General features: G+C 36.1%; 2 long non-coding RNA genes across 3 annotated transcripts in view; both read left to right on the forward strand.

Moving 5' to 3' along the window:
• The window catches only part of LOC122793720, a 244816-nt gene extending 240396 nt beyond the window's left edge, over positions 1-4420 (forward strand). For both annotated transcript variants that reach the window (XR_006363513.1, XR_006363514.1), the window contains exons 3-4: positions 3215-3422; positions 3517-4420. This is a non-coding gene — a long non-coding RNA (uncharacterized LOC122793720). The remainder of the gene's footprint in view (positions 1-3214; positions 3423-3516) is intronic.
• A 73-nt stretch (positions 4421-4493) lies between these two features.
• On the forward strand, positions 4494-5762 carry LOC122793721. The gene is made up of 3 exons (XR_006363515.1): positions 4494-4742; positions 4862-4882; positions 4990-5762. It is a non-coding gene; the product is annotated as an uncharacterized LOC122793721 (long non-coding RNA).
• Positions 5763-6000: the final 238 nt, after the last annotated feature.

A 6000-nucleotide genomic window follows, 5' to 3' on the forward strand; every position in this document is an offset into this window, starting at 1 on the left:
GGTACTTAGGTAACATGGATTTTAATAAGTAAAATAGTGGTATATGTACTTCTCATTCAGAGAAGGGTGTATATGCAGTCACTTTATATTTATTGTATTCTGTATTAATTGCTTTGCTAATTAACATTTTTGTTTTATTGGGTAATTAATTAAATTCACCAAGTATAGGGAGTATAAAAGGAATGGTTCATAAGTCTGTCCGCATCTGATGAAGTAACTTGCAAACAAAAACGTATTAGATAGGAGACGTTAATGCCTGGAGTGTATGTGTTTTTTGTTGATTTTCATTAAAGCTGTGTTTTCAAAGAAAACTGCTGATATTTGATCCTTGGTGGTACCTGTGGTTTCTGTTTGAAATAAAACTTTCAAAATATTAGACACTTAGCTGAGAGAGTGGCTTGACATGGCTGTACAGCAATGCGGCAAACAAGATCTGAGGTAAAACAGAGCAGAGCATTCTGGGTAGGACCTTGGCTTGAGAATTTTTGGTTGATGCAAGCTTGATATTGGCTGGCTCGGTTCCAAGGATGGAACCGATAATGCATCAGTAAGGAATGAACAAAGATTAACAACATCAGATTGTAAAGTTCTTTGCCAGTAACAAGCTCTTATAGTTCTTTTAAATGTGGAGTTATTCAGATGATTTTTACTTTTGCAGAGATTGTGCTTATTGACTGATATTGGTGGATTGCAATGATGGATGTTGGAGTATCCTTTTATGTTTGAAATTTTCTGACATGAGTAGTTTTGTCATTATCGGTTCATACATTTTGTTTCATTGCTTACTGAAAGAATGTTCAAAACTACAAATTTAAAACACATTCTAACAACTGGTGCTGTATTATTCAAGGAATATAATTTAATACAATAAGGTAGGTGATTCAAAGAACACACATATATATATATATATATATATATATATATATATATATATATGCATGACCCTACAAATGTGTGCAAGGAGCCTATGGCTGGCCAAAGGCAAACATAATCCTCCACTGCCCAAATGCATTTTATTTGAATGTGCATTTTAATGCCGTTTCAATAAGTTTCAAGGCAGAGAGGTTTACTAGTCATGCTACGTTTATTGCCATAGTGAAACTGTATTGTTTGCTTGGCAAATGGCTATCAGTGTTTGTGCTATTTTATTTCAATATTTGTAATTATTATAGAAGTAAATAAGAAAGCAGTATGCAACAGGTTTGAACAGTGTTTATGGCAACTGTGGAGAAATAGCCAAGTCATGAACACTGGAATGGCTAGGGTTGCGTTGGAGAGGTAGGGTTTTGCTGCAAAATGGGCTGCTCTATGGGACCCAATGCCAACTGACAGTAATTGCAGTATATGAATCAATCAAGAGCTGTGTAGCGGAGCCAAAGCTGTTCAAGGCATAACAGAGGGTCTGTTTATGGTTGTGCAGCGTTCCGCATAATCCAGAGCACTTGGCTTCTCTTTTATATTTTAAATGTTTGTGGACTGACAGGTATGATCAGAAAAATCCCCACAAAAGGTATATTCTATTTTGTGAGGAGGAGGGGCGAGGGGTCAAACTCAAAAACCACACTGGGCAGCACAAACTCTAGCTACACCACTGGGCCCACCTAGGTTTTAATTGGTAAAGTCGACTTTTAGCAATAAATAAATGCAATGACTCAAGAAATCCGGATCAGTTTTTGAGCTGACAGTGCAGGTTCAGGTTTCTACATTTGAAAAGCAAGTACAGAGTTGTTTACTGGGCCGTTCCAATGCCACAAAAGAGTGACAATTTTTTCTCTTTCAGATGACAAGGTTGTAAGACGTAGTGTCTTTCATTGTATTTTGTGATATGCTTTTATGAAATGTTTGACTTTAGTGCTTGTTCATATCTGGAGACATTACTGAAGGGGTCACTTGGTGAAATGTTTCATTTTACTGTTTTTGCATTTCATGACATTATACTTCTTTATTTATTGATATAAAAGTCACCTTTAGAGAAGTTGAATAAAAATGTATTAGAATGTTGGATATTACAATGATGTGCATTACTATAAAACTTCACCTTTAAATGAACTGAAGATTGAAGTTGTTGAAAAATAATAAGTTGCTTGATCATTTACTATGTGAGTAAACGTGTTTACAGCTGGTAATATAACCACAGAGATGCTGCTCAGCCTCTCTAAGGAGAATTTATGTAATCTCTTTCCTGGGCCAGAGCACTTTTAAAGAAGGAGAACCATTTGGAGACTTACTCATGATGAAAGTGAGGTAATCACATTTTTGACAAATATTCGCATGGGACAACCTTTAATATAGCCATGCAATATGTTCTGTTGTCAAATAATCATTTCTTGACCATTATACATTTAAAGACAATATTTTTTCTGTTTCTTTGTTCTTATAGTCAGTGTTCTTTGCCTTATAATTACCATTAAATATATGTTTCTTGTGTACATATATGGTGTAGCAATATCAGTTGAGTCACAATAATGAATGCAGAATGAAAGATACAAAATGTATTATTTTTGAATACCCAAAAAATATTAAAACTTTGGCTCTTTTCTGGCTAATCCTTACTTACCCAGCTATAACTTTTAGCTTTTTGTACAGGGCAAAGAATCAGACTTGTGTAGACCAGGCACCTCCTCTGGGACCTATGATTTCAGCCCCTCTCTTAGCTCTTATCCCTCTCCATCCACACAACATTCTCCAAAGCTAAGAGACCAGTATAGTATCAACAAAACTGTACAGCTTGTAAACCTGCAGTATGTCTTATACACAGACGCAGAGTTGGAGCAGTCAAGAAACATCTTTTTTGAAAAGCCGTGTGCTGGACAAGGAGGAGACTACACCCTTTCCAAAGGTCTTCACTGTCATTTAATCAGAAATACAGTGGCAAGCTTAATTTCCATTAAGAGAGCATCTGCGGATGCCTTCCATCACCCATGCAGCAGTGAACTTACTGTTATGGCAAAGTATCTCATTGAGTACTACCCAATGCTGCAGGACAAATCTGCACACAGTGAAGCTCAGTGGTTATGTCAATAGTCTGCTATTCACGTTTCCAAATACAGCACTGTATACTTGTCTACCAAAGTGTAAACATCTGACACAGGTGTTAGGAGGTAATTTATATGTAAATAAGGTCAATGTGGGTCTGTATCTATTCATTTCTGGATTTAATTTTATCAAATCAGATTTGTAACACTAACAATTTTGTTTGTTTGTTTCTTGTTAGGAATGAGTGAGGAAGCAGCTGTTGAAAAGGGTTCAGAATATGACTACCCCCAAAAAGAAACAGAGATTGACCCCTTCAAGAAAGAGACCATGACACCTTAGCTTTCAAAACTACCAGGAGATGTCCACTGATGAGACTGATGACTCTACCACATCTGTGATAGAGAGGTCACCACAGTGTAGCACCCCAGAGCTTGACCAGTTGGATGGTAAGAACACAAACTGAAATATAGTGTTTTATATAAATGCAACTTCTACAAAGAAAACATTAAATTTCACAGTATGTTTTAATTGCAATTACAGATAGTCTAAAGAAACAGGCAAGACATCATACAACCCTACAAGAGATGGACAAAAGCAATCTCAGACCCAACAAGAAGGATGTTTCACAGCTCCTGGACCTTGAATTCCAAGCAAGACATGCCTTCATTGACTCTGATGTTACTAAGGGGCAGGACAAGCCTACCAAGATTGTTCAAGCATATTCTTGCTTCAGGGAACTGACTCATGCAAGCAAATGTGCTCATTTTAAGTACACATATATGTAACCAAATTTTAAATGAGATATGGTGTAGCAATATCAGCTGAGTCACAATAATGAATGCAGAATGAAAGATGCAAAATGTATTATTTTTGAATACCCAAAAAATATTAAAACTTTTGATCTTTTCTGGCTAATCCTTACTTACCCAGCTATAACTTTTATATATGTCTGACATTGCGCACTCTCTTTCTCTGGCTGTGTGTGTATGTCAGCTTATGCATGAGCTCCGTCAGATCCTTGACTGAAGGAACTACTGTTTAACTGATCAGCAGACCTGCTGGGGGACCTTTTATGAGAAGGCACCATTTTATGCAGTATTCGGAAAGCTCATGAAGCCATCGTTGTTGGACAAAGGTAATTATTAGCTCTTTTTTGCTTCTATGTTCGTTTGCTTCTGCAAACTTGGGCTTATACCATCATACTGCAGGTAACATTCTGAGAACGGATAATAAGTACCTCATACTAGGGTTGTCAGACATATTGAAAGTATCAATTTGATCATGTATTTCAATTCATTTCTCCATGGCATCTACTCTACAACATACACCTCCAGTTCAGTCTTGACTATTGAGACTGGGCTACCACCACACAATAATTGCCTCAAAACTATCAAAAAATGAAACTCTGCATAGATCTCAAAGTGTTTCTTTATCACTGAAAAGACTTTACTGCATGCAAACAAAACTCCAATGTAAATACACTTTGATTTAGATATACTGTGTTGAGTATAGAAAATGGTATTGAATTTCAATACTTGTATTGGCATTGTATCAAAATGTAAAATTTCCTGTATCATGACATAACAACCTGTGAAGTGTATACAAAAAAATCTGAACTACCCTGTGGTTTTGAAAACAACTGGCCACAGTAAATCAGATGTCTAATTTTGTTTTTAACCTTGAAGCACTCAATTGCCTTGATGAAGGCTTTACCAGATATGTTCCCATCACCTGTGGCTCCAGCCAAGATGTTACATGCAAGTGAGGTTCCAAAGACATGCATCTGGAGCATTTCTCCCCGGGCCTCCGCTGAAAACAGGCTCTGTGGAACCTAGTCGGACATTCCCGGTCAACAAATGTTAAATAAATAAATAAAATAAAATAGGTTATATGTCACATCCTTGAGGTAAGACATTTGTGAATGTTTGATAATTTATGTATTACTTCAGCATAAATTACAATAAATCATTTTTGTGGTCATAATCTTTTTATTTTTTTCCTTGTTTTGGTCAGTGTAAAGAAGACCCCAACACCTTTCTTTAAACAAGGCCATTCTTCAGCCCTGTCATGATTGTCTGCAAAACCAACTGCTTATTGGCCATTGGAACCATGCCTTTGATGACCTTCCCAAAAGGGGACATTTACGAAAGTGGGATGTATCTCATGTCATGTTATTACAACTTTCACCTTACATATACTAAGTGCATTGCGACACTTCTCTCTGTGTTGCAAACTGAAGTACTGTCAGATGCCATCCATGACCGTGACATGACCTCTTCATACAGAAAAGCTATAGCTGAGTAGAAAAAGTTCCTTTCTGAGTAGAAATGCACAAAACCTTTATTTCATTCCCGGTCGTTATTGTGTCCCTTCTAGTGCAAGACATAACAAACTTCAAATTTGATTTCATCTTTAATTGTTTGGCAGGCTGTTGGTTTAGTTTGCTGCTTGTCTATTCATAAGGTCACTACATTTGATATATTGCATATGCTGACATTCTTATTTTCACAGTGAGCAATGACCTTGTTTTTGCATGTTGTTCTGCCATACATGCCTCTGGATAAAGAATTATTTAAGCAGTCAGTCAGTTTGTAGTATAGTATGCTTTTCTCTGTAAATTCCAGGGTATTTTGTCTCATTTCAAGGCATTTAAACCAGCACTGAATGTTAAATTTAACCAAATGTTCTACAATTTTAGACAAAAGGGCTTATATTTTGCTTTGCATCTAAAAAAAATACTTGGTTTTAGTCTGGTTGCAATGGTTTTAAGATATAATTCCTATAAATGTTTCAAGACAATAAAGCAAACTTTCCTACATATTCAGAAAATGTCTTAATTTGTTTTCTCTGTATTAAACAAATTTACTTGTTTTAAATCTGAATGCACTGGTTTATTTATTTGTTTTAAGTTTGACTGCACTAGTTCTAAGATGCCCATGGGGGTTGGAGGCTAGAAATATTTACTTGTTTTAAAATATTCTTGGCAAGTGAAATTTTCTTGTTCTGTTGGCAGATAAATTTGCT

Source organism: Protopterus annectens, chromosome 2.part0 (assembly GCF_019279795.1).
Source record: "Protopterus annectens isolate FY-2018-M chromosome 2.part0, PAN1.0, whole genome shotgun sequence".
In the NCBI taxonomy this organism is placed as follows: domain Eukaryota; kingdom Metazoa; phylum Chordata; order Ceratodontiformes; family Protopteridae; genus Protopterus; species Protopterus annectens.